The sequence below is a fragment of the Talpa europaea genome (genome assembly GCF_964194135.1).
Source record: "Talpa europaea genome assembly, chromosome: 2".
In the NCBI taxonomy this organism is placed as follows: Eukaryota; Metazoa; Chordata; class Mammalia; order Eulipotyphla; family Talpidae; genus Talpa; species Talpa europaea.
The window spans coordinates 132,011,758-132,037,853 of record NC_140068.1 but is presented as its reverse complement, the minus strand read 5'-3'; the positions used below and the strand labels follow the sequence as shown (position 1 = coordinate 132,037,853).

Sequence of the window (26,096 nt, the reverse complement as noted above, 5' to 3'; positions counted from 1 at the left end):
CCGCATCCACCCCCAGGATGCACTCACTCTTGGGTTGGCGATTCTGTACTCTTTGGGGGTAATCGCCCATCCCTCAGGGTTTTCTATCTGTGGTCGCTCCAACGCTCCAACATGCAGGCCCCTGCACTCAGGCCAACCCACTGCACAAGCACATGGGTCGGGGATCCGTGGATACAAGTCCACATGCGGCCTCTCTTGGGTCCCCTCTTTGGCTGTGGGCTCCACCACAAGCCACGTTCCCTACCCATCCCCCAAAGATGGGCTCCTCAGCTCCTCACCCTCACTCAACTATGAGCAGGGCATCACCCACAGGTGATTTTAAAAGACTCACTGGCCTTTAGCTTACGTAGTGCTTAACAGCCGCTCAGGGCTTCCCGAACTTAGCACAAGCTTTTGCCTTCTCAGTTGGCTTTTCTCCTCTGCTTAGCTGCTGGGCAGTACACCAGCTGCCTTTGGCCACCAAGGCCCACTGACACCCCCAGACTCCCATCTCTGGGGGTGGACAATCCCATCCTTCCTCAGGGTCCCCAAAACATATCAAACTTGCCAAGGTCCTCCCCCTTCTGGCGGGATTGTTAGTCCATTAGTCCAAGTTCATCGTCTTTTCCCTTTGTCCACACTGGGGAGCTCTGAGTCGTGGTCCTTTCTCCCCCGACGATTCTTGCTGCCTAGGCGGGGATTGTTGGCTGGTCCTCTCGGGCATCTCCTCCTCCAGGCGAGGTCTCATCCCGCAGGTCCCGCACCTTTCCCTTCCCCTGTCCCGCCATGACACGTCCAGCGCTGTCACAGGCAAACACTGTCTGCTGCTCCTCAGTCCCTTCCGGTCTTCGGAGGGCTCCATACCGGTCTACATGGATCATCTTGCTGACTTACACCAATTGTAAGAGAGGAAGGAATGGACACGGGGCAGATTTTCTGATCCAGCAGACTCGGTCCAGGAGAAGAGTGTCCTGGAAGCCTCAGTGGCTTTTGTAGGCTTTTATTGGGATTTACTGGATACATGGAAGGTAGGGGTGCTAGGGGGTCAGGAGGCTGGCAGGCCTCCCAGCCCCCAGCAAGTCTTCACTCTTTCTGGGCTCTCTGGCGTTCTCTGGTGGTCTCTGCTGCTCTGCTCTCTCGGTTCTGCTTATGTTTCTCTGCTTTTGCTGTGAATGCCACCCTTAAAAGCCCGGTCTTAGCCCAGGTGAATGCCATCTACATATGCCCACACCCTACTCCAGGTGCCTGCATCAGGCTTGCATTCAGACCACAGGGTTCCCTCATCTATCCTAAAGGCGGGAGGGCAGAAAAGCCTGATAGTTTTATCTTTCCCTACAGTGTGGTTTTCCAGAGGGCTGGGCGGGCTGGGTGCTGGGCAGGCCGGCACTGCTGAGCCCCTGAGCCCGCTGTCTGGCCGAGGGCCGATTTACCGAGCTCATGCAGGAAAAAGTGGGCTTACAGGACTGGATGGAGGAGCTGGAGCATCGATGTATCCAGATGTCTGGAGAGACTGACACCATCGGTGAGCAGGGAGGCTTGTGCCCTGCAGCTGGGGTGCTATGCAGAGGCTGGGGAGACCCCAGCAGCTGAGCTGTCTGTGCGCCCTCCCCCTAGGAGAATACATCGCTCTCTACCAGAACCAGAGAGCAGTGATGAGGGAGGAGCACCAAGAGAAGGAGGAGTCCATAAGGCAGCTGGCCCAGGACAAAGAGGAGATGAAGGTAGTCAGAGCTCTGGCTTCATGGTGGTGCGGCTGGGGGCGGGGCAGGCTTCTGAGCATCTCTGCTTCCAGGTGAAGCTGTTAGAGCTGCAAGAGTTGGTTTTGCGGCTGGTGGAGGCACGCAACGAATGGCGGGCAAAGCCCTGAGCACCCGCCCAGAACCCTGCTGCTGAGCCCACTAGCGCATGCCTAGTCCCCAAGAAGCTTGGCACCGCCAACGTCCAAGGTGAGGAAAGCCCCTAACGGGGGGCTGGTCAGGAAGAGCACACTCCGCCAGGCACACAGCATCCTGTCTCTGTCTCTCTGTAGGGTAAAGAAAATATCAGGCTTTTCTGCCCTTCCGCCATCAGGATAGATGATGGATCCTTGTCCTGAATGCATGCCTGATGGCGGGCACCTGGAGTAGGGTGTGGGCATAGGTAGATGGGATTCAGCTGAGCTAAGACTGTGCTTTTAAGGGCGGTGTGACGGGGACGCCAGCAGCAGCAGTAGAAGCCGAAGCTGAAGCCGGTAGAGAAGCCAAGATCACCAGAGAGCCCAGATAAAGTGAAGATTTGCTGGGGGCCGGAGGCCTGCCAGCCTCCCAACCCCCCAGCCAGCACCCCTGCCTGCCATATGCCTGGTGAACCCCAATAACAAACCTGCAATACCACTGAGGACTCTGACTCCTCCTTTACCCGGTCTGCATGGGATCAGAAAACCTGCGCTGTGCCCTGCTCCTGCCCTTACTCTCTCTAAAGAACCAAGTAAGGTGAGCCTTGTCCACGATGTGCAGCCGACCCAGGGTGAGGCCCAGCTGGGCCTGACTCCCCTCGAGAACGCCTCTGCGCAGCAGGTCGTTCAGCTGCTTCAAGCAATGCAGAACTCCCAGGAAGGCGTCACCATTGGAAACAGCCCATGCCTTCCCTTCTTCTACCAGGCTGACGACAACGAGGTGAAGATAATGGTGGTCTAGGCCACCGGCATGGGGCCGGAGGCTCTGCCCCCACGAGGCCCTCACCAACCATCCCTGTTCCCCAGGCTTTCCCCCCCCCATCCTTTGGCTCTCCTTCCCAGTCGTCCTTTCATCCCTCGGCTTAAAAAAGGGGTCCAACAACTCCCCTATCTAATAGGGTGAAATAGGTGCAGACCCTAGCCTCTGAGGTTAGGGCTGTGTCTTCATTTAACTCTGGACTAATCATACTTCCAGAGGCAAGGAGCTAGAAATATCCAGCTAGTTATTTAGGGGGCTCCGTTCTACAATATAGGGGCTCCTTGAATGACCAATTGAATCCTTACCAGTCCTTCTTGCAGAGGGCCTAGGTTATATTAGGCAATTTTGGGCCACGTGCCCCCCACCTCACCCCAACCATGTCGAGCGGGGCAGCACTTTGAAAGCCCAGCACGGGGGCTAAGTGCAGACAGAGATACCAGCTGGGGCAGGTGGGCACCAACACCTGTCTAGAGTGTAGCCACAGAGATAGCAGTGGTTTATTTGAGACCACCCAGATCCACAAAGGGGTGGCCTCCCCTGCTCCCTTTTGAAATTTCCCCATGGGCCTTTGCACCCAATTTTGTTTTTGTTTTTCTTTGTTTTGTTTTGTTTTTAATTTTTTGTTGGACCCAATAATTGTTTTGATTTTTCTTTATTTTTTTTATTTTTACTTTTTGTTGCACCCAATTATTCTGGAGGTGATCCCTATCTGCAAAGGGGAGGCCTCTCCTACTACCTAGCAAAAGTCCCCATGGGACTGTGTGCCCTATTATTTTGTGGGAACCCACCTGTTAAGGGGGGGCTCTGCTCACTACACATGTCTTGCAGCTTGAGGTTAACCTGTCCCACTCACAAAAGGCCCGCGGGCATGAGGCCACCCCAATCTGCAAAGGGGTGGCCTCCCCCATCACCCCTCAAGTCCTGCGGGCATGAGGCTACCCCAATCCACAAAGGGGTGGCTTCTGCTGTCCTCCTCACAAAAGTCCCACGGGCATGAGGCCACCCCAATGTGCAAAGGGGTGGCCTACTCCTTCCCGCCTCACAAAAGTCCCATGGGCATGAGGCCACCCAATCTGCAGAGGAGTGGCCTCTCCCGTCCCGCCCCTCACAAAAGATCTACAGGCCTGAAGCCACCCCAGTGCACAAAGGGGTGGTCTCCCCCTTGCCCCCTCACAAAAGTATGAGGCCACCCCAATCCACAAAGGGGAGAACTCCCCCATCCCCCTCCTCACATAAGTCCTGCAGGCATGAGGCCACCCCAATCCGCAAAGGGGTGGCCTCCCCCGTCGCTCCTCTCGAATGCCCCACAGGTATGAGGCCACCGCAGTCCACAAGGGGGTGGCCTCCACTTGCTGTCTTTGCAAAAGTCCCGTGGGCCTCTGAACCTGATTATCTTGGGACCACCCCGGATTTGCAGAGAGGTGGCCTTCACTGCTTCTTTTACAGAAAGTACCCATAGAGGGGATGCATGGCTTACTGAGGCAATTTGGGGGTACACACTCCCCCAACCCTGTGGAAAACTGGGCTTGACCAGAAGCCGGGCCGGGGTGGCTGGTGGAGGCCAGGCGGAAGGCGCGCGGGCGCCCCGCGGTGTACATACTGTGCTGGGACATGTGTACATGGGGCTGAGACGGCCCCTGTATCACAGCGGAGGCTGGGGTGGCCCCTGGGAGAGGAGGTTTCTATGAATCAGTTGACATCGAGGAAACTTATTTATAGATCGCCCAGGACAGAGGAAGGAGGCAAGGCCAGGGAGTGGTTCCTGGTGTTTCACTTTTGTTTCTGAATAAACCGAACTCACCACGTGGTGGGGCCCTGGGTTCTGGGCTCAGGCGCTGCGCTGGGTGTGGGTCCTGCCAGCAGAGGGCAGGCTTCGGGGTGCAAGGTGCGCATTGGCGCTGCCTGTCAGGGCATCTAATCCCCCTCAGCTCTCTGACCTGTAGGGCCTGTGGGCTGCTTGCTGCCCCGGGAGGGCCAGAGTACTGGCTTCCAGCCTAGGCATTTCTCCTCTCACCCTGTTCTTCTGGGGCTCCCACCCAGGCCCCATGAGTCCTCCAGGCTGGCACTCTACCCCTGATGGCCACAGCAGGGTTCAGATGAAGACCAGCTAAGTGCAGGTGCTTTCCCGAGCAGCCTGGGAAAAACTGGTGCCTCCCAGGCACCCCTGCGCCCCCATGCTTAAACCTTCCCTTCCCCCTGAACGCCACAGAACACAACCAGCACACAACACGTTGCTCCCCATTGTTCAGAAATGGGTTTCATTCTCAGCCAAGAGACAGCAGGACTGGTCGCGGCCAGAAGCACAAAGCTGCCGGAGCAGCACCCCCATGCTCGGGGAAGGGGCAGGAAGGTGGCTGGGGGGGCTGACTGTGCACAGGCAGGGAATGGCAGGGAGGCTCGTCGGAGGCGGCACGTGTTGGCGGGGGTGGCTGGGGTGACAGTGTTTGCTTGTAGTTGGGCCACAAGACTCAGAAGGACAGCACAGCCAGCGGTTCCCAGCACCAGAGATGCGCGCTTGCACGTGTGTGTGTGCCCGTGTATTTATAGACATGCATAGAGCAGGGCAGGAGCAATACCACCGAGGAGGCACAAGAGTCACCGAGGTCACGCCTGGGGTGTCAGCTCACCACCACAACAGACTAAAGTCACAGATGAAGGGGGAGGCTTGGGGGCTGGGGGCCAAGTCACAGAACAGTCACCCAGGCAGGCCTGGGAAGAGAGGTGTCCCAGGAAGAGGAGGGGTCTGGTTAGAGGCCGAAGGGGGCCCTGGGTCTCTCAGGTTGGATGGACTTGCCTGACCCGATCAGCTGGCAGCTGGAGAGAAGCAGAGAGAAAACGGGGGAGGGCAGAGAAGGGGGAGAGCTGGGAAGGCAGGTGCAGCCTGGGCTGCAGCGCTGGGGGGGAGGTGGGGAGGGAAGACGAAGCAGGGGAGGGTGTGGGCAGGGGTTCTGGATGAGAGGGGAGGGGGACAGGGAGGGGGGATGCAGGAGCAGGAGCTGGAGCCTCTCCCTGCTCACTCGCCGGCCTCTCACACACACGAGACAGTGCACCCGTGGGCCAGACATGTGATCGGCCCCCTCCGGCTCCCTCCTCTCTGCTCCCCTGTCTTTCAACCCACCAGCCCAGGGTCACCCTTAGTGTCAGGAGTAGGCGGCCTCGGGCCCCACGTGACTCCACCATTTCTGATGGAGAAAGACAGGGGAATACCACTGTTTGCCCCTGGAGGGCAGAGCTGAGAGGATGGCTGGAGGGAGCACCAGGGGCTCCCTGGGGTGGGCAGAAAGCACAGTAGTTCCCCATATGGACCCTGGGGAGGCAGGGAGGGCAGGAGGCCAGATGCTAGTGGCCACAGGCTTATAAGTCTAAGAGGGGAGCCTCAGCAGGCTGGGGGACCACAGGTCGTGTAGGTGAGGCTGGGCCCTTCCTGGTGTGGAAAAGCAGAAGAGCAAGCATCCGTGTAGGGGTGCGGGGGCAGCCAGGTCTGTGGGGCGAGTTTTACTGACCAGCTTGGGTAGAACTCAGAGAAGCCGACTTGCCCAGGTCAGCCGACACTGAGGTCCCCTGGCTGAAAAAGGAGAGGTGACACTATGGAACAACAGGCCCAGGTCCACGGGCCTGCAGGCAGGCTTCGGTGCTTCACCTGGGGCACAGGGACGGCCGTGGCCCTGTGCTGGCGGGAACAGCAACAGCAGGCACGGAGGGCAAGGCGCTCTGTGGCCTGCCTGGTTGCAAGGTGGCTGCGGGCCGAGGGTGTGGCTTGGACCCTCAGGCTTTCCAAAGCCATCAGACAACCTGAGCCTTCCTGAAGGGACTCAGTTGCCACAATAAGGAGGAGGGGTCAGACCTCCTCTGCCCTGTGGTGGATCCGGTTCCAAAGCTCCCAAGGTGGCTGCCCTGCCCCAGCAGCACACTCATATAGGGGGATGGGGGCTGCACCCCCAGCATGAAATTCGAAGGCTCCCTGACAGCCTGCTCCCTGACAGCGGCTGAGAGCAGGTCTTGGAGCCGATGTGGAGAACTAACCTTTACAGGTTGGCCCAGTGTGGGTTTTAAGGCCTGTCTAGCAAGACGAGAAGCTGCCGCAAGTGCGCGCAGGCAGGGCTTCCATCCTCTTACTGTGGGATCCATTTGTTTAGAGAAATAAGCAACTGGTCACTGGACTGGCCCAGGTTGGCCCAGAACCCCTAGAGCAAAGCCCTAGTGTCAAAGACCCTCTCATCTCCCTCTCCCAATCCTCGACTCTCCATCCTGCTAGGCCTCACAGGTGTTCCACTCCCTAACGCAGATAACACCCTCTTCTTACTATGGTGGACACCATCACCAGTCGGACAATGGACCTGCCTTTATCTCAAAGATTACTCCACAGGTCTCCTCCCTGGGCGTCACCTGGGAACTACACATTCCCTCCCGACCGCAATCCTCTGGTAAGGGAGAACGGGTAAATGGTCTGACCAGAGACCACCTAACCACTGAGCTGCGCAAATCCTGGGTGGAGCTGCTCCCACTGGCTTTAATGCACCTCTGAGCCACTCCCTGTGGCCCTTTGTTCCTGAGCCCCCTTGAACGGATGTGTGGCAGACCTCCTCTTACTAACTATGAGTTCCCGTCCAACCTAAACTGTTGGCTGGATATTTCTCATACTTCTCTGCTCAGACAGCTACTCCAAGAACACACAGACCGTTGTCTGCCACAACCTGTGCCTCTGTCCCCTGATGCACCTGTCAACCTGCTGTGCCCTGGAGACCAGGTTCTTCTGAAAGCCATCTCTCCAAAACCACTTCCGCCAAAGTGGATGGGTCCACACACGATCATCCTGACTACACCAATGGCTGTCAAGGTCTTGGGCAACACGTCCTGGCATCAGCTTTGCAGGGTCAAACTGGTCCCTGTGGACAAGCAGTATGTATGCAAGCACATGGGCCCAACTCAGGCACGCATCACTGCGCCCCTGGTCCAGGTTCCACTCAGCCTACAGAGCAGAGGCCCTCTGACTCTCCCTGCTCTGTTTCTAATCCCATGACTTCAAGCCACTTCCTGTTCTTGTGTCTATACCTGGAGATTCCAGACCAGCACAGATCAGGGCCTCTGATCCTGATCTTGTTTTTTTTTTTTGCCCCATGCTTACTGTATTTCATCCAACGCTGGATCCAAGACCCGCGCCGTAGCACCTTTAACCAACTCCTCCACCCATATCCTCGCGTCCCTGCAAAGACCTTCTCATAACCAGGCCTGAGCCCCCACCCCGGTCTTCGCCCCCGTCCAGCAGGAAGTAGCCAAAGAAAGAACCGTCGCCCCTTTTCCTATCAACAAAAGGCTGGTATGAAAGGTCGATGCAGGGGCCAGGAATGGGGAAACCCACATACAAACAACAAGATGGCCCTGACACCAGTACCCCTGATTCCATCAAACCGAAACTGAAGCCATAAGCAGGGGAAAACAACTCGGCTCCACGAAAAAACAACTTTGTTCCACCTAAACCTGTTCCCCCCTACCAACCCAGTTTTCCTGCCTAACCTCTCCTCACCCTATGAAATGACATCTCCCCCCCCAACGGGCGTGACTTCAGGGACAACCCACCTTGGGTCAGCAGAGCTCGCCCGGGGACGCAATGAATTTTCCCTTCCTTTGAGAAAGTTTAGCCTGGCTCCCCTTTTCTTTGCCACGCCAAACCTTTCATCTTGGTGCCCGAAACCCAGAAGGCTGTGTCCCCTGGCGCTGGGGCCGCCTTCCCGTCCCTGGGACTCTCCTCTCCATGGCAGACGCCTCACATCCACCACCGGCCTTGATCCTTGGGGTGAGTCACTGCCTGACCCTCCTTCCTAGGAGGCCCTCACCCCTGGTTATCCGGCTCCTCTCCTCACCCCCATCCAGGTCGACTGTTCCATAAACCACGGGCCTATGCCAGTCGACCCCCATTGCTCCTGGTTCTGGATTTGGGGACGCCCGTGCAGCCCAGGTGTCCCAGTCCAGGTGACAACCTAGCAGTGGAGACGTCCCCCTCGCTCGCTTGCCCCCATTCCAAAGGCCAGGACCAGGTCGTGGTAGGCCGCGATTCGGGGCCTGTGCCCCCATAGGTTAGATGAGGAGGTGAGACGCTGCGGTCCTGAGTCTGTACCCCCATTCGTTGGGGAGAGGAGCCCACTTACCCATGGGGTTCACAGATTCCAAGCCGAGCCCGGCCACCCCTCTGGGACGCTTCTCTCAAACCTCGATCCTCTGGGACTCGGGCCAGATCTGTGCTTCAGCGTCTCGTCTTCTCCTGCAACACTGCCCGGCCTCAGTGCCCATTGGAGAATGGCTCTCACTGGCCGGGACATGGCGCTTTCCATTTCACGGTCCTTACAGACCTAAACAGTCTCTGTCACCGCAATGGAACATGGTCAGATCCCTCATGTCCAGGCTTGCTTTCTCGTGTGCTCCCGTCCCTCCCTCCTGCAAACCGGTCGTACTTTCCAAGTCTCCAGACTCTTCTCACTCCTCGCCCTCTCCAGACCCCTCTTCTGCATTCTCTGATCCTCTAGATGTTCAGTCTTCACCTCCTTCAGCTCCCTAGTCCAGCCCCCGCTTCCACCTCCCAGCCAGCACACCTGCTCTCACAATCGTCCTCTTTGTCCCCTTAGGGAGGTTGCGGGGACTGAAGGAGCAGGTGGAGTCCAGGATCCTTTCCCTCTGTCTGATCTCTCCCAGATGGAAAAGTGTCTCGGCTCTTTCACTAAGGACCCCACTACCTACACCAAAGAATTTCGTTATCTTACCCAAGGTTACACCTAAGGTTACACCTATAACCTTCGGTGTCATGACTACACGTTATCCTCTCTTCCACCCTGACCTCTAATCACAGAGAACGTGTTTTTCAGTCTGCTCGAGGCCACACAGATCAGGCCACTTCACTGATACCACCATGCCCCAGGCCCTGAAGCAGGTCCCCGCCAGGAGCCTGGCCGGGAATCCCAGACTGACGCTGACGCGGGTCGCGGGGGCAGGGCTCGCTGAGAAGCTTCATCCCCTGCCTCTTAGCTGGGCTCCAAGTAGCAGCCGGTCTCCAAGGCGGTTAATTTTGACAAGCTGCAAGAGATCACCCAGTTCCACCCCGTACAGAGGAGTATGGTGACTACAAACAATGGCAAAGAGCATATGGCTGCTAGAACCTTTCATAAACCTATCCGGGATGCGTTGGTTGTGTTACAACTGGCGTAGACAGAAGGACAGTTCAAAGCAGGACGGCTCTACGCAGACGAAACCCTTTGGAACCTCTGGAGGGATTGCCGGGTGGCTGGCTAAGAGCAGGTGGTGCTCGGTGGCCAACCTCCTCGCCCTGTGGGCACCTCCCCAGGAATGGCCAGAGGTAGATGGATCGGCGGGGAAGTTGGAACAGGCCCTGTACGAAATAGAAGAAACCCTGAATGCATGCAGTGCCCGCGAGGCGGCAGGAGCCGTGGGATGAGTGTTTCTCACAGCTCTGCTTGAGTCCAGGCAGAAAGAGCAATCTAGAGTCCAGCGAGTATGAGATGAGATGCGGAAAGAGATGCAGAAACTGCAACAACATTTGAGGATTCTGGAGGAAGAAGTTCAGAGAAACCAACCCACCATTCCGGAGATGCCAGACTCAGAAAGGAAGGAGAGGGAGGCTGGTCCTTTGCCCCAATCTCAGCCGTTAACGGCAAACCAACCTGCAATGCTGGAGATGCCAGATTCCTATGAAGAGGAGGAGGAGGCTGGTCCCATGCTCTGGGTCCACCCGGTGGTGACTCTGAAAATGAAGCAGCAGCGTTCTATGGCCCCAAGGGGTCAGGCTGCTGGACCACCACAAATGACAGAATTTACTACCTATCGACCATACACCCAGGCAGAATTGGTGGACCTGGGCAAACATTTCCACCAGAAACCAGGGGAAACCCTTGGCAGCCTGGCTGCTACGTTTAGGGGACTGGGGGTGGATGGGATTATTTGCACAGCACAAGAGATGGACATACTTGACTGACTTTACACCCATCCTTGCAACAGAGGCTGCAGAACAGCCGATGGTGTTGCCAGGGCAACCACACCCTCCTGGAATGGATAATGGCTGCCATACGGACAGTATGGGCTGATGCGGGAGATGTGCCGGACACAGTAAGCGGATGACAGACGTACGCCGAGCTGGTACAGGTCCTTCGGGAATTGGGGATGGGGCAGGCCATGTTTAATGTGAATACCTGTGGTCCTGATGACGAATGTCTCACAGCAGGGATGAGACTTGGTATTAAAGAATGCCCCCTCATCCTCATTTGGATCCCTCCTGGCAGTTCTAGCACCCTATGTGGGACCTCAGATACACAACGTCACAAGAATGATAGCCCGCTTGGGCGAAGTAGAGAGCCGGCACTCTCAAACTCAGAAGGGAAAACGGGTAGTTGTTGAAAAGTCAAAAGGAATGCCAAGGAGGGAAAGGAAACCTCTTGGCATCAAAGAACCTATTAAAGTCACCCGTAACCAAATGTGGACAGATTTAGTGAGAGCAGGTGCAGATAGCACTAAAATACACGCACAGCCCAATGCATATTTGTTGGAATTATGGCAGCAGCTGCAAGAAGACCAGAGGGTCACGCCCATGAGAAGGACTGCTGGTCAAGTGGAGCCTGGAAGCTCCAGGCCCCAGGAGTACACCCTGCGACTGGAAGACCATTTGCTGCCAACCTCATCCTCGGGTAATGGCCTGATCACCTTCAGTAGGTTGAGGGCCAAGGAACCCGTCCACAGGGGACGGGCTGGGACTGGAGGCCACATGTGGAGCTTGCCATCCACTGGTCCCCAACTAACGTGCAAAGCGTTTTAGCTCTGGTAGACACAGGAGCAGAATGTACTGTGCTCTGTGGAAATCCAGGAAGATATCACGGGTCTACTTGTTGTATTGATGGCTATGGAGGCCAGAGTGGGAAGGGCAAGAACAAAGTGTGGAGGAGCACATTGGTGGATTATGGGGAATTGGGTGTGGTGGGTGTGGTGTATTAAAAACACCTGAAGGGGCTCATCTTACACTTCCAACAATGCTGTAAACCAACATTACTTTACTTTATATATATATATCTTCTGGGTTCTCTGGCTGCAAAGGGCATCTGCATGTGCCTGTGCTCATATCAGCATAACGTGAGGAGGTGGGGAGACTGGCCCAGCCCTGTCACCAGGCCCCTCCCCACACTGACCTGTGTCTCTCCCTGATGACTTTCCTGCTCCAGCAGAGTTGGGGCTGACTCCACCCCTGCCTGTACTTTGTGTTTTCCTGAGAACAATGTCTACTTCCCTGTTGAGAATAACCATCCACATATGAAATTATTTTTTTACCTTATCACATGGGGTTGATGGGTTAATTAGAAAGATTTGAGAGGAAATAAAGAGTCCTGAGGACCAGCCACAACTGCAGGTTTGCTGTGCTGAGTCTGTGCAGGTGGGGGCGGGAGAGGCTGTGAGAAGCCGAGAAGGATGGGGCCTGTGTCCAGTTGGTGCTCAGTGTGTCATGGGCTTCGATGTGGTCACTCCTCAGGGGTCATCTCTCTGCTCCTTTGTCCTTGTCCTTCAGGAGCACCTGTCCCAGCGGGGCCTGTGACCACAGAGACTCAGACATCACCTGGGCCTGTCCTGTCTCCAGAAATGTGGGTGGAGGTTGCATGAGGCCTAGTCAGCCTAGGCTCAGTTCAGAGTTCATTCCCTAGTCCTCGTACTCTGTATTTATGATTTTACTTCCTGGGTTTTATTGCTTTATGCCTGTTCTTTTTCATGTTTATAGACCAGGGGTTATGTCCTCTGGGCATCCCTGTCTCTGACAGCAGCAGGAGCATCTGTCATTGTCCCCATATGGCTCAGGGCGGCCCCTGCTCACAGGAGTATCTGGTGTTAGAAATTAATGTCCAGACTCAAATAGTTTTGGGACTTTTTTTTTTAAGACTTATTTATTTATGAATACAATTACTGGGGTATAAGCCCGTGGTGGGGGTGGGGAGGGTGAGAGGATTCACCAGAAAGAGTGGGGAGCAGAACAGGAGCATCTACTGAAATACACTGCTGAGGGGATAGTGGGCGAGACAGGAGAGCTCTGCTGCGCCATGTGGTTTGCTCCCTGGCCGGCTGGGGATTGAACTTGTGCTGCAGTGGCTGGCAATAGCTTGATAGCACTGTCTTTAACCCCTGTGCCACCAAGGAGGCCCCGTTTTGGGACTCTTTTTGAAAAGATTTCCATCTTTTTTCCCACCATGTTAAATGACCCAATTTGGGTATTAGTAGAGAGGATGATCAGATAATTCCTCTTCTTAGATCAGTCCCTGTTGGGTTTCTGTCTTCTGTGCAGCTGCCCCCTCTCCCCACCCTCAGGTCTGATATCCCAGATCTAAACTATGTTCACTGCTGGTTAACAATAAGATCCATAAACCTAGGATCTTCTTTTTTTTTATAGGCTTTTTTAAAAGATTTATTTATTTATGCATACAAGAACTGGGGTGTAGGACAGAAGTGGGGGGAGCAGTGAGAGGATTCACCAGAGACAGAGTGGGGAACAGAACAGGCAGACTGACTGACATACACTGCCGAGGGGAGAAGCAGGCGAGACAGTGGCTGTCGATAGCTTGATAGTGCTGTGTCTTTAACCCCTGTGCCACCAGGGAGGCCCAGGATCTTCTTTTCTAAAGGGAGAAATATTCTTGTGTGTTGTGGTGTGCAGGTTTGGGGGTGTGGAGAAAAAGATGGGGGTTGGGGGAAGGAGCAGAATTTGTGATAAAAACAGAGGGGACACTGACGTCTCTGAGAGTGGAGGTGTGTGTAGAATGTGGTCTGAGGCTATCTTAGTAAAGACACTGTCTCTACAATGGGGAGGTGCTTTACCCTGATCCCTGATCATTCATAAATTAATTGTTGCATCAGATGTGTGACAGGCTGTTTTTGCACCTAGGAAACCTCAATGAACTAAATAAAGCCCAACTTGCTGGCCTGTGGAGCGTGTGTCCTGGTGGGAAGGGGAGACTGGAGACTGTGACAGTAAATAAGGGGCATGTCTGGTTAGAAATGGGTAAGGATGTGGGGAGGTGACCCAGAGTCAGGGTGCAGGGACAGGGAGGATGGCACAGTGTGGGAGGTCTGTGTTCTCCACGTGTCCCCAGATCTGCCAGTAGGAGCCCCTGCAGGTGCTCCAGGTCCTAATCATCTCCCATTTCCAGCCACAGCCCAGATCCTGATGGTGCAGGATGTCCTCACAGAAGCAGCCTGGGTGCTGAGAGGGTCTATGGGCACCCGAACTCCCAAGTGAAAACGGGCGTGTGTGCATGTTGTGCAGGGAAAGGGGCTGCAGTGGCAGGAAGGCACAGAGCAGGATCTCTAAGACCCTGTGCAGATGGGTAAAGGAGAGTCCTGGAGCCCTTGGTAACTTTCTCAGGCTTTTATTGGGATTTACCAGGTGCACGGCAGGCAGGTGTGGTGGGGGGCAGGGAGCTGGCAGGCCTCCCAGCCCCTGGTGAATCTTCACTTTTCCTGGACTTTCTGGCGTTCTCTCGTGGCCTCGTTCTCTCTCTTCTGCTTCCCTTTCTTTCTTCTGCTCTTGTGCTTCTACTCGTTCTCATTTCCTTTCTATTCTTTTCTCCTTTGCTGTTATGCTGGTGTCCCTGTGACACCACCCTTATAAACCAGTCTCAGCCCAGGTGTACCTACGTGTACCCACCCCCCACTCCAAGGGCCCGCCATCAGGCATGCAATTCAGGACCGCAGGGTCCATCATCAATCCTAGTGGTTGGAGGGCAGAAAAGCCTGATAATCACTTTCCCTACAGGGGCCTTTCCTGCTCGTAGATCCAAGAATAGGTGAACATCTTGAGCGAGGGACAAGGCCTAAGGCAGGCCCAGGCTGGGCGAAGGAAGCCACCAGGTGAGTCACTTAGAACCAGCCCCGTCTGAGAGAGACCCCACAGCTGTCCCTGGAGCTTAGCCCTTGGACTCACAGCAGAGTTGCAGATACTGCTCTGGTGCTCTTCTAGCTATTCATCAAGTCCTTTCCACCAAAAAGGGTCCTGGGAACCCCCTGCACACATGCTCCGGGGCTCTGCACACATGCACACATGCTTGGGGGCTCACTCCCCATATTCATCCCCAGGAGGGAAGATGTGACAAAGGAGGCAGCAGAGGCCCCTGAGGAGACACTCGGGAACTCTCCTTGGCCGCGCTGTGAGGGCAGGGCCTGCATGGACACCACCGCCTTCCTCTGACATGTTCCCTCGAGTTCCTTAAGATACAGCAGAAAATGATACAAATCTAAATTCTAGAAAATAATTCCCAAAAATGTAGCTGCATTGCTGTTATCAAATCGTAAACAATACCAATTATCACACCAAAGAAGTAGATGTGACTTCTCATCCCACAGGGTCTTCTGTGAGCCAGAATCTAATAATTAGGTAATGTGCAAAAAAATTCCCATTGGAAATGACACGTATGTTTGAGGGCCACACTGATACCCCCCAAAGACTGCAATATCTAAAGAAATGGAAAAAAGAGAAGTTTTGCAGGAAGAAAGCTGGGAAACTGCCTTAGCCAGGTGTTGAAGGTTAACACCATCAGTGATGAGTCAGATGGACACGATGTGCCCTTTTTGTGTTGAGTGGAGAATGACGCTGCATCCCTGTGGTCTACGTCCCCAAACCAACAGTCTCACTAAGAAAGAAAGAAAAAAAAAAACCTAAATTAAGGGACAATGTTCCTGAGCAGGACTCTGTGATGGAGCTAAGAGTAGAAAATTCAGGATGGAGGAGTCACATGACCAGAAACTGGAGGACGGGACAGAGTTGATTAACATCATCATTAAACCCACTATAGAAATGAATAAACGCTTTGGGCCAACTGCTATCGCAAGTATCAGACACTATAGGAAGTATAAGGAAGCTCAGACCAGAGCTGGGATGTGGGGATGGAGCCATTGCAGAGAATCACTGCTCCTGACAAATCAGCCTAGTCACACCATAGAAGTGATTAAAGATAAATAACAATTGCACAAAGGAATGAAGCCCTCCCAACTAGAACACTAAACCAGTGCACTGTGGGAAGACTCAGCTCTGCTCCCAAGGCAGCCACCTGGGACCTGCAGGCTTCTGCTAACACACCCGCCCTCTCCAGGTGCAGCTCTTCCTGCCTGTTTGTGTCTGCATGAGCATCTTCTTTCCGTGTGTATGTGCGTGCGCACACACACACACACACACACACACGCAAGCCACTTAAAGGGGGACTCTGGAGAAACTCTTCTCAGAGGTGACCCAAGAACCCCCATTTGTGACCCCCAACACCTCTCCAGAGTATCACTCCTCACCAATGTCAATGTTATAAAAACAAGGAAAGCCTGAGAAACTGTCATCCAGGCAAACTGGATGGGATTATGGAGCATCAAATGGACATTAGCTTTTGCTAATGAAAGCATGGCGTTTTGTAATTATGTCCACATTGCTGCATTAGTTGTAAAAATAAAAATTTTACTCATGTAGGATGTTAACACTGAAAATGGGATAAACAAGCCCTGTGTGGGATAAACAAAACCTGTACTACCTATGCAACTTTTCTGTAAGTCTAACAGTATTCTTTAAATGTTATTTTTTAAATACCCTCAATATTTAATAGGTTGGAAAAGGAAAAGTTTTTCTACTTTCCAGTTTTCCCAGATATCGTTATCCTGGGACTGGAGTAGGGATTCTGGGGGGAAGGGGGGGATTGGAAACCTCACACCCAGGGCAGGCTCCGGAGTCTCCTCTCCTCTGAGCCCTGCTTCTCTGACTCCTCACAGAGCATCTCACCCCAGGACGCCGCCCTCCAGGACCCCCAACTCTGCCCACCTCAGCCCCCGCCCTGTCCTGGCGGCTCCACCAGAATCCGGAGCAGCGCGGCAGCGCCCCCTTGTGGCCACAGGGCTGAGCACAGGAGCCCAGAGCCGCCCTTTCTCCTGCTCAGCCAGGCGCTCCCCAGGCTCCCTGGGCCCCCAGCGGCAGGACAGGGATCTGCACACAAGGGGGCGCCCAAGTCCAGTGTCAGGTCAGAAGTCCCCAAATTTTCTTCCTAGTGAGTCCTATGGACTAAGGATAGAACCAGGTTTCCAGGTTTTAACAGCTGATTCCCAGATTGTGGGCAGATCCTCCAAATATTCCTTGAGTCTTGGAATGGAGCCTTTGACTCCAGAGTCTCTGTAATTTGTTTCTGCTTCCAAGGGTGAAAGCATCTTCTCCTGGGAATCAAACTTCAATTTCCCCAGGAGCCCAGGACCTCACCCAGGTAAAGGACAAGTTTTCTAGAAAAGACAAGGCCCATGAGCTGACCATCGAGCCATGTCCTGCAGCAAGGGGCAGCAGAAATGATCCAACTGGGGAAGAGCTGGAGGTGGTATGTGGGTGGATTATTGGTTGAGCACCACACCTAAGGGTAACAATAACTATAGAAAGATGACCCACTATGTAAGAAAATGAATAAATATATATTTTTTAAAGTTCACCACCTTGAATGAGGGGCGGACAGAGGAGAGTTCCCAGGGCATGACTAGGAAGATGGGGAGGCTCCTGGAAATGGAGCAGAGGATGAAAATGGGGACTAGGGGAGGGGGCCCAAAAGAAGTGGTGGGGGCACCAGAGAGGATGGGGCCAGGACGGGCAGCGTCAGGGACACTGCCGGGAGAAGGTATGTGTGGGTGACACAGGCTCTGGCTGGGGGCTGGGAGAGTCTCTGTTTTCTCCTGGTAGAACTGTAGAGGGGTTGACTCTATAACTGACCAGTAAATTACTTGTTTTGGGCCTTTTCCTGTCCATTCAGGGCTGGTGTGACTCAAACACACATACTCAGGCTGATGAAGGAGAGAGATGAAGAGAAGACAGATGTTTGAAGGAGGCCCCCATTTCCTGAGCCAGAACATCATCCTCAATTCCACCAATGCTAGGCGCCAAGAAGAGGGCAGAGCAAGGCCTGTGCTGCCCTGGAGGACCAGCCCTGGGGGACTGATTCTGGGGCTCCAGGGCCCCACTCCCTGTAAGCATGTCAGAATCAGACCTGCTCACACCTCCAGGCTGCTGACAGCCCCTCTGTGCCATGACCCTGCACACACTGCTCTGGAGATAGTGTGAAAAAAATAAAAGCAAACAGCAAAATTAAATGGAATCTGAAAACAATAGTAATAATTGTATTCAATCAGATTTATTTTGAAGGACACTTTAGGGGCTGAGAGACACATCAGAGCCTTGGGTACTGTCATTGCCTGTGGGAGAACAAAACAGAACCTGGTCAGAGAGGAGATCACAGGAGGGACTGATGGGGGTGACTCTCCCATAAAATCCACCTATACTGTCCCCAGGGGCTCAGGGATCCAACTCCTGATCCACACTTACCTGCAGCCTGAGTGTAGATTCCTCCTTTTCCACCTGTGGGAAGAGACATCATGTGAGACCAGGGAGGAGTCAGGTCAGAAGCCTAAAGGAATCTTCTAATCCTGCACCGCAAGGAAGTTTCCAGAACTGTGAGTAAAGAGCCAGGACAGGACTGGGAAAAATGAAGAAAGGAGGTGAGGGGGGACTGGACCAAATGCCCTCTGGGCAACACACGTGTGTGGATGGTACTTCCCATTAACCAGGAAGGGCAAGTTCTCCCTGGGACATGAAAGCCCCCAGTGGACAAGATCCCCCCAGTCCCTTTCCTACCTGAGCACTTCTTCCTCCACATCACAGCTGCAGCCACCGCAGCTCCAGTGAGCACAGCTCCAAGGAGAACCAGGCCAGCAGTGATGCCCGCGGTGGGGATGGAGGGCTGAGGAGGGGGCACTGGAAGGGAAGGGAGAGTGAGACCCTGAGCCCCAGGTCCCCCATCCTGAGCCAATAGAGGTTTTCCAGAAGGGGTCCTGATTCCTCCAAGCAGACGCTCAGAGCCCATGTTCCCTCCTTACCCCATCTCAGGACTCGGGGCTCCAGCAGCCCCTCATGCTGCACGTGGCACGTGTATCTCTGCTCCTCTCCAGAAGGCACCACCACAGCTGCCCACTTCTGGAAGGTTCCATCCCCCCCAGGCCTGGTCTCCACCAGCTCCATCTCCTGGGTCAGGTCCTCCCCATCTCGCTGCCAGGTCAGGGTGATGTCCGCAGGGTAGAAGCCCAGGGCCCAGCACCTCAGGGTGACCTTATGCTCAGCGGGGTGGTGGGTCACGTGTGTCTTTGGGGGATCTGAGGTGGTAAATCAGAAAATTCACATTTTGGGTTTCCTCCATGGACACTGAAGTATCCTCATGTGACCATCCTCGGAATGGACTAGACAACTGGTTTGGAAGGAAGAAACATAAAATGTAAAAAGCAGGGTAGTGGGGGGGATCTATGAGATTCCCTTATTCCTTAGAAAGTTCTAGAACCAGGATAAAAGCCCAGGCTAGGATGATGCAGGTCTCTAAGGAGTGGAACACAGACTTTATTTCCGACGAGGGGGGAGGGGAGGGGTGAATGACACAGAAAAGCAGGAATCACATAACTGAAAATGTTCTCAGACCAGAAACAAGACTGAGAGAGAAACTCGTGTTTCTCAAACAGGCCCCTGGTCAAAAGGACCCGGTGACGTGTGGTGTCAGGGACTGTCTGTCTTTCTCAGGAGAGACGGGATCCCTTCACTGTCCTTCAGGAGACGCCAGAGTCTCTGGGAGTCTCTCTAGTGCAGAACCCGAAACCCAGGGGAGCCCCCCTCTCGGGACTAGAGAGAGGACTCATTTCCCGCAGTGACTCCAGGCAGGGGGGGACCAGGAGGCCTCCAGGCCCCTCTTACCCGTGCGCTGCAGAGTCTCCTTTCCGTGCTCCAGGCATGTGCGCAGCCACCACAAGTACTTGCCCTCCAAATCGTTCCTGAATCTCTCTGCCATACCCTGGGCCTCCAACTCGCGCCAGGTGATCTGAGCGGCCGTGTCCACCGCGGTCCAGGAGTGCAGGTCCTCGTTCAGGGCCAGGTAATCGGCGCCGTCATAGGCGAACTGACTGTACCCGCGGAGGAGGCGCCCATCGGGCCCCATGTCGCAGCCAGACATCCACTGGAGGGTGTGAGAGCCTGTCCCCGCCAGCGTCACCCCGCGGTCACCCCGCCCGCACCCCCTCCCGCCGGGAATAAACTAAACAGAATGAAATGGGGTGAAAGTCCCGCGGGCTGTTCTCGGGCAGGTTGCAGAGAAGCCTGGAGGGGGAGACCCTGGGCGACCCCCGTCCGTGGGGATGGGGGTGCTGACCCGGCCCGGACCCGCGCCAGCTCACCGGTCTCGCTCTGGTTGTAGAGGCCGCGCAGGGCGTCCAGGTGCGCTCGGTACCACAGTGTCATGTCCCTTAGGATCCGCGTCTCCTCGTCCCACTCCTCCTGCTCCACCTGCTCCGCCCAGGGCGTCCGCGGCTCCAAGCTCCGGCCCGGAGAGTTGCTGTCGAAGCGGTCGAACTGCGTGTCGTCCACGTAGCCCACGGAGATGAAGCGGGGCTCCCCGAGGCCGGGCCGGGACATCGCGGTGTGGAAAAACCTCAGGGAGTGGGGACCTGGGGGCGGGAGGGGAGACCCGGCCTATGCATCTCCCCTTTCGGGGGCTCGAGTCCCAGGGGGCGCCCACAAGACAGAAAGTGGGTGAAAGACGAGTGAGAGTGAAAAGCGGCTGCGGGACGAAAATGGCCGGGACTCGGGGGGCCAGAGGAGGCTGGGGTCTCGGGGGGACGGAAAGGGGCCAGGACGGGGCGGGCCGAGGTGGGGGGACAACTAGGGCGGCGGCGAGGTCGCGCCTTTCCCACCCCCGCTCACGCCCTCGCTCCCGCCTCTGGGAGCGCCCTGTCCCCTCCCGACCCGCACTCACCCGCCCGGGTCTCCCTCGGGGCCGCGGCCACCGCGAGCAGGAGCAGGAGGGCTGCGCCCCCCATCCCCCAGGACGCGCCTCCACCCGGGCTGGGGAGACGGAGTCCCGGCGGGCGGGAGAGGACTTTGGAACGGGAGCCGCCCAGGTGCTGATTGGAAACCTCTGGAGACCTCCAGGCAATGGGGAGTGAGCCCTGGGGTGAGTCACCAGTATCCAGGCAGGAGGACCCGCCCAGGCTGTGAGCCCAGAAGCGGAACCGAGGGAAGAGGGCGAATCCCCAGCAGTCACCTTCCAGCCCTGCACCCCGCGCTGGGGACTGAGACACAGAAAGCCACACCCCGAGACCTGGGACTTTGCCGCCCCCTCCTCTCCTGCTCCGAGACCTTTGTCACACCGTGTCCCTGAGTCCAGGCCCAGGGACTGGGTCCAAAAGTCTCAAACATTTTTCTTTCAGAAACTCTGTTCAGTCTCACAAATTATTACGGATCCCATGTATAATTTTGTTACGTGGGTTACAGCTTTAAATATTTACTTGACTAGAATAAAACCTTTTTAAAAGATGTTATTGCTTCTTTACTTTAGAATATAAATAACCTGGGGCCTCCCTGGTGGCGCAAGGGGTTAAGCATCAGCACTATGAAGTGACCTGTAGCTGCAGCAGCACCAGTTCAATCCATGGCCAGGGAGCAACCCACATGGCACAGCAGACCTCTCCTGTCTCACCTGCTGCCCCCCTCAGCAGTGTATTTCTGTAGATCTGCCTGTTCTGCTCCCCACTCTGTCTTTGGTGAATCCTCTCACCCGCCACACCTCTGGCCTCTACCCCAGTTCTTGTATGCATAAATAAATAAATCTTTTTTAAAAAAAGAATATTAATAGCCTATGGTATGCTAATGATGGAGTTTTTGGAGTCAGTGGGTTTGGAGTGCGGGGTCCTCGGGTTCACTCTGGGAAAGGTTTCACCAGGTTTCAGCGACACGCGAAGATTCCCCAGGCGAGTTTCTCCACAAGACAGAGACATTAGTTATATTTAAAGAGCAGATTTATTAGACAAGGAACGGAAGAGTACAGGACACTTGCATAGACACAAGCGGGAAGGAAGAGCTGCCCCCCGAAAGGGGCAGGTTTGCTAAGAGAGACCTTCATGGTTGCAGGTGGGCAGCCTTGAGGAGAGCTGCTTCCACTGAGGGAGGTCAATGAAGAGAAGTGCAGGCATGATGCAGGTCATGGCCAGGCAGGAGGCTGCTGCCCTGCGGAGGAGAGAATTGGTGAAAAGATGCACCTGCATAGTCACAGGTGGGCAGAGGGATTGCTGCCCCCAGCCTGTGCAGAGACTGCACTGACATAGTCTTTTTCTGTTTGGGAGGGGTCACTCCTTGTGAGCCTTCTGGTTAGTTGTTGATGTTGGACAACTATGCAGAATCTGAAAGGGACAGGAGAGTCTACAATGGGCTCAATCTCCATATCTTTACCCTTGGGCCTGTGCTCTAGACAGCAGTCTGATACCCACTTGGATTTTCTGCTTTGTAATCTAGGCTTTGGAGCCTAAGGATCTTGGTTTCTAGAACTGTGTCAATGGCTGTGTTAATCCCTTCTACCCCCTTACTCCTTGTGTGAGCCCCATTTTTTAAAAATAATTTGATTCCAGTGTAATGAATACTGAAGATCTTTATAACTTAGTGGAACACTATATTACTTTAAAAAAATCACAGGTTAGCACAAGACCCAACCAATATGCAAGGGAGTGATGAGAACATATGTTATTGAGCAATGAATATAATAAAGATTCCAGCAGAATTTCCAGTCTTGGTGCAATTGTAACAGGCTGCTGCCCAGGAAAAGGGGAAGGTCCAGGTTCCCTTGCCCCACTCAAAGGAGGGTGGAGCTAAAGAGAAGAGAAGAAGCTGCAGAGGAGACTGAGGAAGGAAGGAAGCAGGATGGAGCCATAAGGAGACCTGGAGGAGGCACATGGAACAGAGAGGCACGATGCTATTGATGGAGGACAGGAATGAAAAAAATAAATAAACTGAAAAAGGAAGCACAACAAGACCAGAAATGTGGCTCTCACAAGGAGGTGGGGGTAGAAGAGATTAGCATAACCGTCAACACAGTTATGGAAACTAGGATCCTTAGGCACAGACTACACAGTTGTGAAAACTAAGATCTTCAGGCACCAATGCCTGGATCACACAACATCCAAGCGGGTATCAGAGCACACATCCACAGGTAAAGATGTGGAGATTGAGCCCATGGTGGAATCTGCTGTCCCTCTCAGATTCTGCTTAGTTATCCAAAATCAGCCACTAACCCTAAAGCTCACAAGGAGCGGCCCCTCCCAAACAGCAAAGGACTATATCAGTGCAGTCTCTGCACAGGCTCAGGACGGCAAGCCCACTGCCCACCTGTGTCTATGCAGGTGCCTCTTTTTACCAACCCTCTCCCTCCGCAGGACAGCAGCTTCCTGCCTGCCTGCCTGTGACCTGCACCATGCCTGGACTTCTCTGCACTGACCTCCTTCAGCAAAGGCCGCTCTCCTCAAGGCTGCCCGCCTGCAACCACGCAGGCCTCTCTCAGCAAACCTGTCCCTTTTGGGGCAGCTCTTCCTGCCCGCTTATGTCTATGCAAGTGTCTTTCACTCTTCTGTCCCTTTCCCTAATAAAACTGTCCTTTAAATATAACTAGTGTCTTTGTCTCCTGGAGAAACTCACTGGGGACCTCACCACGTGTCGCTGAAAGGGGAGCTCTGGTGAAACCTTTCCCAGAGTGACCCCAAGGACCCCGTACTCCAAACCCACAGACTTCACAAAAGCCACGTCACTATCAATGTAACAGATATGGACACAGATGTGTATAAAAGGAAACCTTGGTCTTTAAACTGGTGCTCTGACTTAGGGGGCTACCCAGGTCTGGGACCTCATGCATGAATAATAAAGCTTCTGACCTCACCATTATGAAGCACCCCTTGTTCTTCCTCTGCCTGGGTAAAAGGCCAGAATTTATTTCTATAACAAGAGGACTATGGAAATGTAACAGAATAAGAAATACTCAATGATATTGTTTCAGGTTTCACTCCAATTGACCTTGGAGAAAATACCAAGGTTAAAACTATAGTTTTAATGTAGTATCAAAGTGGAATATTCCAAATTGTCTGAAAACACTACTTCAACATATTTGTGTAAGGCAGTGTCTGCATAGTTATAGTAAGGCAGTGTGTATTTTTTCATAGACTTCAACCAGAACAACAGACTAAACGGAGAAGAAAATATGAAGAAAATTCAAAGGTCTTCTAATGAGACAGACAAGAAAGACAATTGCAAAAATGTAAAAGATCCACTCTTCTCATTGGCCTGATTATTTTCAGAAATGTTATTTTTGTTAAGAATACTTTCTCGGGCCTCCCTGGTGGTGCAGCGGTTGAGCGCTTGGTTGCGAAGCTGCCTGCAGCCTCTGCAGTGCTGGTTCAATCCCTGGCTGACTGGTGAGTGTCCCACATGGCATGTAGACCTCTCCTGACGCCCGCTGCTCCCCTCAGCAGTGTACTTCGGTCCTTCTGCCTGTTCTGTTCCCTGCTCCAGCTCTGGTGAATTCTCTCACCCTCATGCGTTTCTGACTGGATCCAGTGCTTGTATAAATAAATAAATATATATATATATATTTTTTAGAAGAACACTTTCTCATTTAAAGAAAGTTTGCTGAATAAATGGTGCTGGGAAAACTGGGTCGCTATATGCAAAAGAATGAAGCTTGACCACTACCTCACACCATATACAAAAATCAACTCAAAATGGATTAAAGAACTAGACATAAGACCTGAAACCATAAAATACATAGAAGGAAATATAGGCGAAACACTACGTGATATGCACATCAAAGACATCTTTACAGCACATCACCCAAAGCAGTGATAGCGAAGGCAAAGATAAACAGCTGGGACTACATCAAATTAAAGAGCTTCTGTACAGCAAAACAGACAATAACCAAAACAAAGAGAAACCCAACCCACTGGGAGAACATTTTTGCACACAACACTAATGATAAAGGACTGATCACAAAAATCTACAAAGAGCTGATGAGACTCAACAAAAACAAAGAAAATGATCCAGTCAAAAAATGGGCAGAAGAGCTAAAAAGAAACCTCTCTGAAGAGGAAATGCAAATGGCCAACAGGCATATGAAAAAATCTTCAACATCACTTGTCATCAGGGAAATGCAAATCAAAACTACAATGAGGTACCATCTTACACCAGTGAGAATGGCACATATTAAAAAAACTAGCAACAACAAATGTTGGCGAGGTTGTGCAGAAAAAGGTACTCTTTTGCACTGTTGGTGGGAGTGCAAACTGGTCCAACCACTATGGAGAGCTGTGTGGAGATTTCTTGACCTACTAAACACAGAGCTTCCATATGATCCAGCAATTCCACTCCTAGGTATTTACCCAAAGGACACAGAAACATTAATTCAAAAGGGCACCTGCACCCCTATGTTTATTGCAGCACTATTTACAATAGCTAAGCTTTGGAAACAGCCCAAATGCCCAAAATAGATGACTGGATCAAAAAGATGTGGAATATATACACAATGGAATATTACTCAGTAATCAAAAAAGATAAACTCATGCAATTTGCAGCAACATGGATGGAGCTGGAAGGGATCATGCTCAGTGAAATAAGCCAGAAAGAAAAACAAAAATACCGTATGGTCTCACTCATAGCAGGAATTTAGAAAACCTAAATAAGAGGCCAGGATAAAGACTAATTGCAATAAAGTAAAAAATCAAAATCAACAAGGAGCTATAGACCAGAGACACACTACAGAGGGATTACGGTCAGAAAAAGGGCTGGGAATTGTATGGGGAATATAACCAAAATGAAAATGCATACATTATGTAAAAATGAAAAATGATGTAAGAAGTATATAAAATAAAGTAATTTATTAAAAAAAAGAATACTTTCTGTCAACATGCATTAGGTTATTCATATTATTCTAAATGAAATAGTTACATGATTAAACACAGCTTTATTCCCAGTGTGGTAAATATGGGGAGCGATATCTCATACACAAAAGTATGCTTGGTGTCCTCACTTATTTACTGGAAGGAAAATGACTGAGAATCGCAGACCCAGTGCTTGGGTCACGGAGACAGGGTGAGGAAGCTTTGGGTGAGGAGAGGAGGGGGCAGAGCAAAGCCCCAGGTCCCCTAGTCTGGTTCTCATGGTTCCAGGTCCCAGGGCTGTGTCCAGGGCAGGAAGGTTACTGTTGGGGATACCCCACTGCCTCCCTTTGCTTCACTTCTGTCTCCACCACCTGTGCTGGGCCCTGGACACTTGTGAATGCTCATCCCCGTTCTCAGTCCCCAGTGCCTAGATGGTTCCCAGTGAAGCCAATCAGCATGGCCCCCAGGTAAGTTTCCACCCACCAGCCTAGAGTCAGGAGCTCCCCTGACCTCAGTAGTGCTGGTTATGGGGCCCCCAACCCTCCTCCTGCTGCTTCTCTTCAGGGCTGTGGCCCAAACCTGGGCTGGTGAGAGCAGGGAGGAGGGAAAAGTTTTCTCTGTTAGAGGCTGTTGCCTTAGGCTCCTCTGTCCTCCCACGGTTCC

The 26,096-nt window shown here is 53.3% G+C and overlaps 1 pseudogene across 1 annotated transcript in view; it reads right to left on the bottom strand.

Moving 5' to 3' along the window:
- The window catches only part of LOC311188340 (class I histocompatibility antigen, Gogo-B*0201 alpha chain-like), a 677,605-nt pseudogene that overhangs the window by 106,536 nt on the left and 544,973 nt on the right, over positions 1-26,096 (bottom strand). The window contains exons 2-3 of the transcript in view: positions 19,920-20,189; positions 19,586-19,719 (exon numbers count right to left, since the gene is read on the bottom strand). The product of the transcript in view is annotated as a class I histocompatibility antigen, Gogo-B*0201 alpha chain-like (transcript). The remainder of the gene's footprint in view (positions 1-19,585; positions 19,720-19,919; positions 20,190-26,096) is intronic.